We start from the raw sequence: 13,212 nt of genomic DNA on the forward strand, positions 1-13,212 counted from the left end.
GGGTTCTTCAACGTGCACTGACATCGCACAGCACACGGGCCTCTAGAATTTCGCCTTCATCGAAATTCGTCCGCCGCCGGCGGGATCGAACCAGCGTGTTTCGGGTCAGCAGCCGAGCGCCGTAACCACTGAGCCACTGCGGCGGGGCACTAGAGATGCGATAATGTTGCACAAGGCTTGCAGGTCGACAAAAAATAGATTAATAGCGAAGTATATTGGTGGGGCTTCAGTAATATCGCGTATGATGTTTTATATCCATGTAACCAGAGTAAGCAGCGTGGAGATATGCTTAGTGTACGGAAAATAACTAGTGCTGTATAAAAGCCAAATCGCTATATATGGCTTTGCACTATGAAATTTGCAAGATTCATGTGTATATACAATCTTAACATAACAGTTGAGTAATGTGTAAGAAATTGCATTCATAAAGATGATCTCAATTTCTTTACTCAGATAGCTTTTGCATCGTGTTTCCTGTATGATAAGTTACGTACAAACCTTCTACCAGACGCGCACTTAATACAAAGTGCGATTTTTCGGCTGCCTCGATCATCAAGCTTGGTGAGAAGGCAGAATACTGTACCTTTCAGTATCTGCTTATAATTTTAGAGCGCAGCTCTTAGGCACCCGTTTCTGCGTTTCGCTGCGCCGCTGTTGTTCGTTGTAACCAGCAGTGGACACCCTTTAAAAAGAGAAAGTAGAAGAGCAACCTCCTCACCTCCTTAGCAACCGGCGCCCCAGTGGGGGGCGCAGCTGTGCCTAGCAACCATGACGTCACACAGTAGCGGTAGAACGAGCGCGCGCGTCGGCGGTGGCAGCTACACCGCCGCTCCTTCGCCAGACGTCTCGTTGCAGTCGAGTGAGTGAGACGCATGGCTCCGAAGCGGCCCAGTGATTCCGCGCCAAGCGGTTCGGGGAAGCGGCAGTGGGTTGACCACAAGGCTTTCGCCAAGCACACTTTAAAATTTCCGAAGTGTCTTCGGTATTTTAGAGCGCAGCTCTTTGACGCCGGTTCCTGCATTTCGCGGCGTCGCTGTTGACCCTCGCAACCTATCGTAACCAGCTCCGCAGACGGGGCAGCGCGCGCTCCTGGCGCCATCTCCCGCACGTCCAAGCCGAAACGCATAGCCACCGCCGTTCGCCACTGTGTGTACCCCCCTCCTCTCCACCTTCCTCCGCGGTGGCGACCGCGCGATAGCGCGCGGTGTCCTCCGGTTGCCGAAGCGCCGGCTCGGCATCAGCGGATCACGGTACGCGGATCCCAAGCCAAAACGCAGCGCCACGTTCACTTGACTCGCTAGAAGCGGCAGTGGCATCAGTCAGTCGCGGCTATCTCTTCGCCGCGCAACGCTCCTATGCGCCGCCTCCCGCGCACTCCGGATAACTTAATCGCTCTTTTCGCTCCTCCTCCAATGTCTCCCCTGTGCAGCGGAAATCAGAGCGCCGGATCGGTGGCGGAGGATCTCGTTATGTGCACCACCCTAGCCGAAACGCATAGCCGCCGCCGTTCGCCACTGCGAACCGCCTGCCTATGTAAATAGTTTTTCTGCCAGTTCTTTCTGAGCCATGAGCGAGGCAACCGGTAGAAGTCCTTCCTGACAACCTCGCGAAATACTTGCATAGACCTCGTATTTGAGAACCAGGCATTGGTGCAGCGAGTCGAGCATATATCCATCTATTTCTCTGTCCACAAAGCTTCCTTCATGACAACCAAGTTCTGTTAGTGGAGTGTTTCTTGAAGGAGGAATGTGTGTGAAAAATAAGTTGTTTCTAAGTGTTCATGTCTTGCTAGATTTTTTTGCCTCAATCTATCGAAAAGCTGAAACAGCTGATGAGCTGCGCTGAAATTTCGCATTAGTAAGTAACGTAATCGTCGGCAGTTTTTTGCACATAAACAAGAGGCACGTGCCAGCTATCTCCTGTTCATCTCATTTCCATGGTAAGGCACAGCAAGTTGGTTTTATTTTTAAGTGTGGTTTCTGTTACAGTATAAAGTGGTCGGCTGTTAGCGCCCTGTATTAGCCAGTTGTTCCTTCATCCTCTCTTGTGCTCTTGTGAATCTGCTCAGTACGAAATTTGGCGATACCCGTCTCTATAAATCCTGAAAACTTCCTTATGTATTAGGATAAAGAGATGTTGACGACAACGATTCTCATTTATTAAATTTGGAATCTAGTCGTCACAGCAGCTTACACCTCATTTAAAGGAGCGTAGCGCAGCAAGATGCCAACGGTGGTAATTATACATGTTCTCTGGATGACACTGCCGCTCTGGATGACACTGCCGCTCTGTACGAGCGCTAGCTTCGCTCGTGTACTGCGCACTTTCACGTTTCCCAGGGCAGGTGCGGTAACTGTAAGCTAGCCCGTTCTGTATCTGGCAAATTTTCGCGCCTGCTTCGTTTCATTTCAGTCTGTTTGTGCCGCTCCATTGAGCAGAGTTCGCAAGAGTGTGCTGCTAAGAATCAAATCGTTACACGTCTACGAAATCGAAAGGAGGTGCATGCCATTGTTTCGGTCGATCCTCATCATACCCAACTTTGCCGCCGCGTTATTTTCTCCCCCTCACCCCAATTTCAGCATTGCCATGCCCCTGACCCACACGTTTAGGTCATTGCAACACAATTTTTCCGAGCATATACTGCTCATTTAGCGCATGGTACTTGTCTGCAGATAGAAGTCACCGTGTAGCCTTTATGTCCACACCAGGGCCATCTGGCGTCAAGCTTGTCCGAAGTTAGCAGTGCTTTCCAGGAAGGGGCAAAGATGTATAAAAGTAGAAGGAGGCGTCGAGAGGAGGTCCTTAGCGTCGGGCTTAGATAAGGCAAGTTTCCCCTTTTTTCCTTCTCCATCTCGCCCCTGTTTTCTTCATTTAGATGTCGCCTCAACTTCCAGCACGATACAGTGTCCAAACGCGTACTTTGAAGGAAAAAGGATTTTTCAAGCGCAGCCGCTGCATGGGCAAAAAGTTCACCGGACATTTAATCTTCGCGGTTCATACGAACTTCAGCGACAGCTGGGGGTGGTCTGAAGTGCGGATGACAGTTGGGTTATTCTAACTCATGGTAGAGGTGTGGGACGTATGTTGCATTTGTGCTGCTACTCTGTTAATCGGGGAGGCGGGGGGGGGGGGGGGGGTATGTGGTAGGAGGGCACGTAGAGACCATAAGATGGTAAGGTCTCAAGTTAGCCTATAGATTTGAAGAGAGAAGTGAAGAAACTGGTAAAGAATAAGCCCATCAATGGGTTAGCGGTAAGAGGGAAAGCAGAGAAATTCAGGATCCCGCTGCGGCAGATATTCGGCCATAACCGAGGACTACGACCTAGCAGTGAACGGTAATCTCGCAGCTATCATTAAGGATGGCTCAGCAGAAGTAGGCGGTAGAATAGTTAGACAGGATACCGGCAAGCTCTCCCGGGAGACGAAATATCTAAGAGGCGCTAAAGCATGAAACCCTCTAACCCAACCGACAGAATAGAGCTAGCAGAACTATCAAACTTAATGAATAAGCGCACGGTCACCGACGTAATAAAGTATAATATGGAGCGAATCGAACGCGCTCTAAAGAATGTCGGTAACCTGAAAGCGGTCAAAAGGAAACACAGAGAGGGAAGTATGCGCAAGAGACAAGCAGGGCAATGCTATTACCAATATGGATAATATAGTTAATGTAGCCGAGGAGTTCTACACAGATCTACACAGTAGCCGTAGTAGTTAAGTCGGAAATGAGAGAAGCAGCAGTGTAGAGAAATTGAACATTCCGCCAGTAACGAAGTAGGAAGAAAGCCTTAGAAGCAGTGCAAAGGGGGAGATGCAAAGGGGAAGTACTGTGGGGAGATACCTCTAGAAAAACTGGCCGCCCTGTATACGAATGTCCGTACACACAAACGAGAGTATTGATGGTGGAATGAATACAAGCTATCGAAGTCCGGAGGGTTACCGACAGTATCGGTTCTGAGCAGCAAAATTGCTTGAGTAGTGCATATCGTTTGTAAAGCATGTTGTGAAACTAGTGCAATATTCTCAACGCACGTTTTTCTAAAGTATACTGAATGGCTTGTGTGTAAGCTTCCTTCTCATGACTGGTACAGTCAGCTTTCGACACCATACACCAGGATGGATCTCACAACTTCACTGGAATAACTGCTGGAAAATTTGTAACCATGCAGACGCGATCCTTGACGCGCCGTCGATTGCAGGCTGGGGAATGACCCTAATGTCCGGTGAGCAGAGAAGGAAACGAAAAACAGGTGCTTGTTTGTTGTTATGGCATACATGACGGAAGCCAACAGGCACCAAAACCAAGCTGCATTGGGGATGTCTTTTTAAAACATAATTTGGGGTTATGAACTAAAGATTAACACTATAATTATTTTACCTCTTTAAGATAATTGATAAGAAAGCAGAAGAAAAAACAACCACATGCTGCTGGTGGCTGAGCTACGGCGACGGCTGTCGACTCTGCTGCTTTCGGAGGTATTTAAGTGTAGTGCAAGCGAACCTTGAGAGTGTTCACTAGCGCCACCCTCGTCCATAGCGGCGGACGTAGTACGTACTGCGAGTGTCGCGTACATGGAGTTTTTTACTTCCTCCATGGTCGCGTAGGAGCGTGGTCGAACGGTGAGGGCGGAAGCTGTGCAAGAGCCCTCTTATGCTACCTAAGGTATCAAGGCTGCCAGATTCGAGGCCCTCGTTAAACTATTAAGCAGACAACTGAAGGGAGCAGAGGCATGGATCAGAGGTGTTCGTTACGACATAATGACGGAAGCCGACAGCCACCGAAACCAATTGATTGTAAAACATTTTATTCGTCGGAAAGAGCTTGGTAAGAGGCCGCGTTAAGTGGTCGAGAGTACATAGCCCTCGACGACTTTGTCCATGGAGGAGTTTTCCTTCCTCCATGACTTTGTCAGTCCACTCCACCGCCAGAACTTGTGTTCTGGGGTCAGAGCTAGCCAGCACGGTCTCCCACCGCTCGATAGAAGGAGCGGTAACTAGATCACCCGGAGGTGGCTCCATTTTGCAGTCCTATAGAACATGATCATAGTTTGCTTTTTCGCCGCAGTTCGGGTTGAATTGATCTGGATAGATGTGCGCGAGGAGTGATAGGGTGCGTATCGATTTCGTCTGTAGACCACCACGTAACCTCTTGTTCTTTAGTCAGGCTTTTGTGCGGAGGGGGAAAAGGACTCCTCTGTAGTTTAAAATGATTGGTTAGATCATGATATGTGATCATTAGTTTTTCGTGAAATTCAGGGAGCCAGACTCATCCCCTGCCAGGTCTACGAAACCTCAGGCTTTATTGTGGGCTGCCTCGTTCTCCGGATTCCCCAAATGGGCTGGGACCCATATCAGTTCGGAATAATTTGGTGGCGTTAAGGATTCTATGGGAGGTGTTTGTAATTCGCCCTTTTGCGAAATTATTGATAGCTAATTTGGAGTCGCTGATTGGTTTGGTTTATGGGGGTTTAACGTCGCAAAGTGACTATGAAGGTCGCCGTAGCGAAAGGCTCCGGAAATTTCGACCACCTGGGGTTATTTAACGTGCACTGACATCACACAGTACACGGGCCTCTAGGATTTCGCCTCCATCGAAATTCTAGCCGCCGCGGCCGGGATCGAACCTGCGTCTTTCGGGTCAGCAGCCGAGCGCCATAACCACTGAGCCACTGCGGCGGCTAGGCTGAGAATGATCCTCTCTTGGGTATGCGCTAGGGCGAGGGCTATAGCTGCCTCTTCTGCCGCTTCAGAGGATTTCGTTTTGACTGTTGCCGAGGCGAAGTGGTTACCGTTCTTGTTCTCAGCCGCAATTGCAAAGGCATTCCTGTTTTTGTATTCTGCCGCATCTACATAAATTGTTCTGGCCGAAACCAAGAAATATAAGGATGTTTTTTTTTAATTTGTGGTGATGAACAGTGTAATTATTTTCTTTTTAAGATAATTGATAAGAAAGCAGAAGATAAGCAGATGAGGAAACTATTTTTTTTCTGCTTATCAATTATCTTAAAGGGATAAAATATTACTTTTAATCTTCAATTAATCACAAATTAAATAAAAAATCTCTATGTTCCTTGTTTTCGGCGGCCATTGGCTTCCGTCATGTACATATGTCCGGTGGCCACTTCTCGAAAACATTTTTTTACAATTGCGTTGCTTCGAATGAGCCTTCCTTGCCTCACCATGGCTGTAGAGTGCAGAGAAACGTGCACAGATAATATACCACACCCCAGCAGACGGCAAATTTGAGACATGAAGCACCAGGTATATGTGAACATTTATGTGAACAAGAATTGATAAAGAAAGTCATTCCTTTGTTAAATTACCTTAGAATATGCAGATATAAATCATCTGCATAATCTTTTTACCAATATATTTTCAATGTTACCAATATTTCAGTTTTTTTTACCGCTTTTTACGGCAATGAAAATTTCTAGAAATTTTACATTTCTAAGAGGGGATGAGTTGCAATTTGAGTAGCGGTTAGGGTGGACGTGCTATTGCGATCAAAATATTGACACATGCCTTCCTCATCTTCTAAGGAAGGCATGTGACAGATGTGACGGGCTGACAGATAGTGGGCTAGGTTGGTACAGGAGGAGCACAACACAAAACGGGGCACTATCCGTCTCCAGATCGGTCAGCATGGCGGCCGTGGTAGGGTTTCATTCGGACGACGTGTACAACGTCAGTGAGCTTGCGTCGTCTGCGGCTTGAGGGGTCTCGGGTGGCAGATTCTACTTCGTAAGTAACGTCACTGATGCGGCGGAGGACACGGTATGGTCCGAAGTACCGGCGCAGTAATTTTTCAGACAGTCCGCGATGGCGATAGGGAACGAAGCGCCGTCCCTGGTTGTAGCGATCAGCGTCTAGTTGCTGTTGTAGGTATATGCGCTGCCGTGCCAGCCGCCGCGCTTCTTCTGCACGCTGAGCAAAACTAGCGACGTCCATATCAAGTTCACTTTCGCAGTCGGGGTAGACGGGCAACATCGTATCCAGGGGAGTGGTCACTCGGCGGCCGAAGACAAGTTCGAAGGGAGTAATCCGCGTCGTCTCTTGAAGTGCCGTATTGTATGCGAACGTGGCGTATGGGAGAATTTGATCCCAGGTCTTATGCTCTATATCCACGTACATGGACAGCATGTCGGCCAGAGTTCTGTTTAGCCGTTCCACCAGGCCGTTAGTCTGCGGGTGGTACGCCGTGGCCCGTCTATGGCTAGTGTGTGTAAGATTCAGCACTGCCTCAGTCAGGCGGGCCGTAAAAGCTGCCCCACGGTCGGTAATAATAATAGCCGGGGCGCCATGGCGCAATACGATGTCGTGAACAAAGAATGCTGCGACTTCGGTGGCAGTTCCATTTGTGAGCGACGCGGTCTCAGAATACCGGGTCAGGTAATCCGTCGCGACAACAATCCAACGCTTTCCATTAGTTGACTTTGGAAAAGGGCCAAGAAGATCAATTCCCACTTGTTGGAAAGGAGTTTTCGGTGGAGCAATAGGTTGAAGAAATCCGGCTGGTTTCATGGGGGGAGATTTTCGACGTTGACAGTCACGGCAGGTTTTAACATAAGATCGTACTGAAGGTAATAATTTCGGCCAATAATACTTCGCCCGAATTCTGGCAAACGTGCGACTAACTCCCAAGTGGCCGGCGGATGGTTCGTCGTGACAAGCGCTCAAGATGTCAGGCCGTAGGTTCATAGGTACTACGAGTAGGAATGTCTTGGGATCTTTCAAAATTGCGCTTGTAGAGAACCCCACTTCGTAAAGTGTATGACTGCAAGCCACGACGAAAAACAGGCGGTACCCAACTACAGCGGCCTTCTAGATACTCGATGAGCGGCGCCAGCTCCTGGTCTTTGTGTTGAAGGTCAGCCATATGGGATTGAGTAATGGCCCCAATGAAGGGAAAATCGTCGGCGTTTTCCACTGCAGCGGAGTCTAAGGGCGCGCGTGATAAGCAATCTGCGTCTTGGTGTTTAAGTCCCGACTTATAAACAACGGTAACATCATACTCTTGAAGACGAAGGCTCCATCGAGCCAAGCGTCCAGACGGGTCTTTGAGGCTGGCCAGCCAGCACAGCGAATGATGGTCGCTGACAATACGGAAGGGTCGTCCATACAGATATGGTCGAAACTTGCTTATGGCCCAGATTACCGCAAGACACTCCTTCTCCGTCGTTGAATAGTTCGCCTCCGATCGGGATAGTGTTCGACTCGCGTAAGCTATAACTCGTTCTGCGCCATCTTGCCACTGGATAAGTACAGCCCCAAGGCCAACGTTGCTGGCATCAGTGTGGACGTCAGTCGCTGCGTTTTCATCAAAATGGGCGAGTATGGGGGGCCTGTGGAGGCGGCTTCGGAGCTCCTGGAAAGCTTGTTCTTGATCGCCTCCCCACAGGAACGGTATGTCTTCTCTGGTTAGTGCTGTCAATGGTTCAGCTATCTTGGAGAAATCTTGGACGAAGCGTCGGTAGTAAGAGCAAAGGCCCAGAAATCGCCGAAGTGTCTTTTTATCGCTGGGACGTGGAAAACTTGACACTGCGGTAGTCTTGTCCGGATCAGGGAGAACGCCCTGTGCACTGACAACATGGCCGAGAAAGCGAAGTTCTTTGAAAGTGAAATGGCATTTCTCCGGCTTGATCGTTAAATGTGCGCCTTTGAGTGCTTGAAGCACAATGCGCAACCGGTCCAGGTGTTGCTCGAAAGTAGGCGAGAAAACGACATCATCTAAGTACACTAAGCACGACTGCCACTTCAGACCTGATAAAACCGTGTCCATCATACGTTGGAACGTGGCCGGCGCAGAGCAAAGACCAAACGGAAGCACCTTAAACTCGTATAGGCCGTCAGGCGTCACAAATGCAGTCTTCTCTCGGTCTCTCTGATCCACCTCGATTTGCCAGTATCCGCTTTTGAGGTCTAATGAGGAGAAGTACCTGGCATCGCGTAGACGGTCGAGGGCATCATCAATCCTGGGGAGCGGATAGACGTCCTTTTTGGTCACGTTGTTTAGTTTCCGGTAATCGACACAGAATCTCAGGGTGCCATCTTTCTTCTTGACGAGGACTACTGGCGACGCCCATGGGCTCGTCGAAGGCTCGATTACGTCGTCCGCAAGCATCTCATTCACTTGCGTTTGAATGGCTTCACGTTCCTTAGGAGAAACCCGGTACGGGCGTTGGCATACCGGTAACGTGGCCTCATCGGTTATGATGCGGTGCTTGGCGACAGGAGTACGACCGACCTTGGAGCCAGTGGCGAAGCAGTCTGCGAAATCAGTCAGAAGAGCCGAAAGAAGATTCCTTTGATCGGGCGTCAAGTCCGGGCTAATTTTAACTGTTTGAAGGAGACGGCAAGATGTAGCCTCCTCTTGAGGGTTGGCCCCGGCGGTGCATAAACGAGGCGAGGCAGTAACGTCGTGAAGGAAGGCAACAGCCGTTTCCTTGGCGAGGTGCCACTTCTCCTTAGCAAAATTCGTCAGGAGGACAGTAGCACAACCGTTACGGAGTTGAACGAGTCCTCGAGCAACGGCTATCTCCTTCTCGAGAAGTAGCGGGAGGTGCCCATCCGCGATGCCCTCGTAGTCGTGAAACAAGTCATGACGCACAAGAACAAGCACACTAGACCGTGCGGGCACCCTCACGTCATCGTCGACAATACGCAGAACGTTGAGTTCCGGATCCTCGATTTCAATGCGCTCCACGGCCCGTTTCATCGAGAACGTCACACGCGCTTCTTTCAGGTCAATGACAGCGCCGTTAGTCTGCAGGAAGTCTAGGCCAAGGATCAAGTCTTTCGAACACTCGCGAAGTACGACGAATTCTCCGACATATACAAAACCCCGGATGCCGACACGCGCTGTGCACTTGCCTACAGGGGTAATCAAGTGACTCCCCGCCGTGCGAATTTTCGGGCCGGACCAATGCGTCAAAACTTTCTTCAATTCGCGGGCGAGGCCGTGGCTCATTACCGAGTAATCAGCACCGGTGTCTAGTAACGCCGTTACATCGGCTCCATCAATCTTTACGCGCAAATCGGAGGTAGTGTGTCGGATGCTGTCGCCACCTGTCCCAACCGGAATGTCGTCGTATCGGTCGAAGGTAGCCCGTCGGATGCTGTTGCTACCTGACCCCAGCGAAATCTCGTCGAGTCGGCGTGACGAGGACGGAGGATCTTCACATTTCGCGACATCAGCGACCCTGCCTCCGAAGGCCGCTGACATTAGTTTTCCCGGCGAAGGCTGGAAGAGCGTCGGCGTGGGGGTAGCTCGGACTTGAGGAACGGTAGCTTGTCGGGGACGTAGACCGACGCTCTTGGTAGCCGGACGTAACAGGATGGTGTTGCGCAGCAAGGTGGCTTGCGATTTCAGTAGGCCGCTCGCCATTTTGAGGGCAGGGGTCGTCCGGTGCGAAACCCCGCAGGCCGACGCGGCGGTACGGGCACGCCCGGTAGAGGTGACCTGCTTCACCGCAATGGAAGCAGAGGGGCCGACGGTCGCGGGCCCGCCATACTTGACTCTTACGGGGTCGCTGATAGGTTGGCGGAGGGGTGTAGCGAGAAGGACCCTGCGGCTCCATTGCTGGAGCTGCGGTGTTGATACTGTGGTCCTGCGTGGGAGCCCTACGTAGGACGGACGCGTAGGTGGGTCTCGCGTCGAGCTGGTAGGAAACGTCAGGAACTCGCTCAGCTGCCATACGCACCTCGTCCCGGACGACTTCAGCCAGTGATGGAAAGGACGGCGTGTTGCAAGGCGTCCGGAGTGCTTGCAGTTCTTCTCTCATGACAGAACGGATGAGGTTGCGTAGTGCATCCATATCGCCACCGCCCTGCATAGGTAGTGCGTCGGACCCAATGATGTTCACGTCGCGATTGTATTGACGAGCCCGGTGTTGCAGCGTCGTCTCCATGGTGGTAGCCTCACTGAGGAACTCCGCAACAGTGCGCGGTGGGCTGCGAACTAGTCCTGCGAAAAGTTCTTGCTTCACGCCCCGCATCAGGTGGCGCAGCTTCTTGTCTTCGGGCATCTGTGGGTCTGCGCGCTTGAAAAGGCGCGTCATGTCCTCATAAAACATGCGCACGCTCTCGTTTTGGCGCTGGTTGCGCGAGTGCAGCGCAGCTTCTGCTCGCTCCCGGCGGTCGGCGCTTGGAAAAGTGGCCTTCAAGTCACGACAGAAGGCTTCCCAGGATGGAAATGAAGCCTCATGGTTTTCAAACCATGTCCGCGCCGACTCTTCAAGAGCAAAGTAGACGTTGTGGAGCTTACGCTCATCGGTCCATCCGTTATAACGTGCCACACGCTCGAAGGCCTCAAGCCAGTCCTCGGCGTCCTCGAACACGTCTCCATGAAAAGACGGTGGTGTTCGCGGCTGATGGCAGAGGATGTTTGCCGGAAGCCTACTCTCAGATGTCATTGCCGCAGGTGTTACAGGGGCCCGAGGCTGCGTCGTCCTGGTAGCGGCCGGAAGGGGTCCAAATTCCGGGGGCTCTCCACGTAGGCGGCGGCCGAGGCGCTGATGTACCGGAGTAAGCTCCGTAGTGTGAGGTAGATTATGCGCTGGAAGCGTACCCGGCACTGCCTCCACCAGATTTGTAACGTAACGTTACAAAGAAGTCTATAGCCGAGGAACACTGGCAGCCAGTCAGGTCCACACGAGACGGAGCAGAGTCACTTCGTCTTTCTCCAATGGCCCGTTGCGTTCTTCCTCATCTTCTAAGGAAGGCATGTGTCAATATTACTGGACACGTGTTCTCAGAGAAAAAAAATTATTACACCTCTACCTCGTGACCCAGTCGCGCGGCATTGTTACCGGCGGATAGAGAATTCACATCCCCTCATACCTTGACACATTACAGGCGACTTGATTACGTGACTGCGCCGCAAATTTTTTTTTCGAACACTCGCGCCTCGCAAACTTTTGATCACGATAGTACGTCACGCACGTTGGCGCGCACCGTATACGACCTTGGACCACGAACAGCCACGCACTTTAGCTCATCCATCCATATGAGACGTGTGTCCGGCGGCAGAGCTCGTGACGTCACGAGTAACGCCATAGCGTTCGGACCAATCAGCATGGTGCGTTGCCATGACACCGGATCACATCTCTACGACCTGACCAATCAGCGTGGCGCGTTGCACCTGTCGTGTTACGCCGACGACGCCACAGAAGTGGGGAAAAACGGTGTTAAAGGGTTCATGAGATGGTCTACCATCAAATCGTGCTTTTACGTTGAAGGTACTAGCCAAGACGTTATTATGCATACTTTAAATAGAAGTAGGGCTCTACGTGCGCATCTGAGCTAGAAATTTTAATTTGAAGTTATTGGCTTTAAGTTCCTCCCTCTGGCAGCTATACTGCCATTTTGAAGCAGCCTGAGTGACGTCATAGACTGGTATAGTGTCTGCTACAAAACTGAAGTGTAAGCGCCTACTCAAGCCAAGGCGTGGCACTAGTGGTTAGAGCCCCTCCATGACACTCACGCTCTTCGCTATACAGTGTCTAGGCATTGTAACGCTATGGAGGGGCTTTAATTGTGGTGAAGTCAGAAGCTGTACGGAAAAGGGAAGGACACAGGTCTCTGTTGCCTTTGTCCCCCTCCAACTTCGCCCCTTCGCCCCGCTGCACCCCAAGCTTGAACAAAGAATAACTGAGTCCAGTACGCTCATCACCCACAGTTCATACCCGTATTTCAGTTGCTCAGTCCCGAGCAAGCAAGTTACTTTCAGTCTATGTCGTCATCAAGGAGGAAACCGTCGTCATGAACCGCGAGCGTGCCAGTGTTGCCTGACTTCAACAAGGTTGGGGACACCTACTTAAAAATTAAATTAAAGGTTTCTTGCTGCACCAAACGAGCTCATATTTTGTCCGGTTGTTCCGAGGTGGATAGCGAACAACATGCAATAAGCAGCTTGAGTCTGAAAAATGGTGTCATGACCCCTTTAATAGCTGTCGCTGTAAAACAACAACAACAACAAAAAGTGAAAACTATCACGATGGCTGTGAAAATTAACGGGAACAGCGAAGGTGCACTACCATGAGTCTGTGGTGTATGAATAGCGGCAGCAACCGCCATCCGATGTCCTCTTCACACCTGCCATAAAGCATGCCCGGTGGTGCAGGTAAAGCATGCGTGACGAAAGCAGCGCACCAGGCATGTAAACATCAGACTGCTTGCTGAGCTTGCAAAGTGATCACTGATCACTACCGGCCT

The sequence above is a fragment of the Amblyomma mixtum genome, chromosome 5, assembly GCF_055824585.1.
Source record: "Amblyomma mixtum isolate Tamu chromosome 5, ASM5582458v1, whole genome shotgun sequence".
NCBI classification, from domain to species: domain Eukaryota; kingdom Metazoa; phylum Arthropoda; class Arachnida; order Ixodida; family Ixodidae; genus Amblyomma; species Amblyomma mixtum.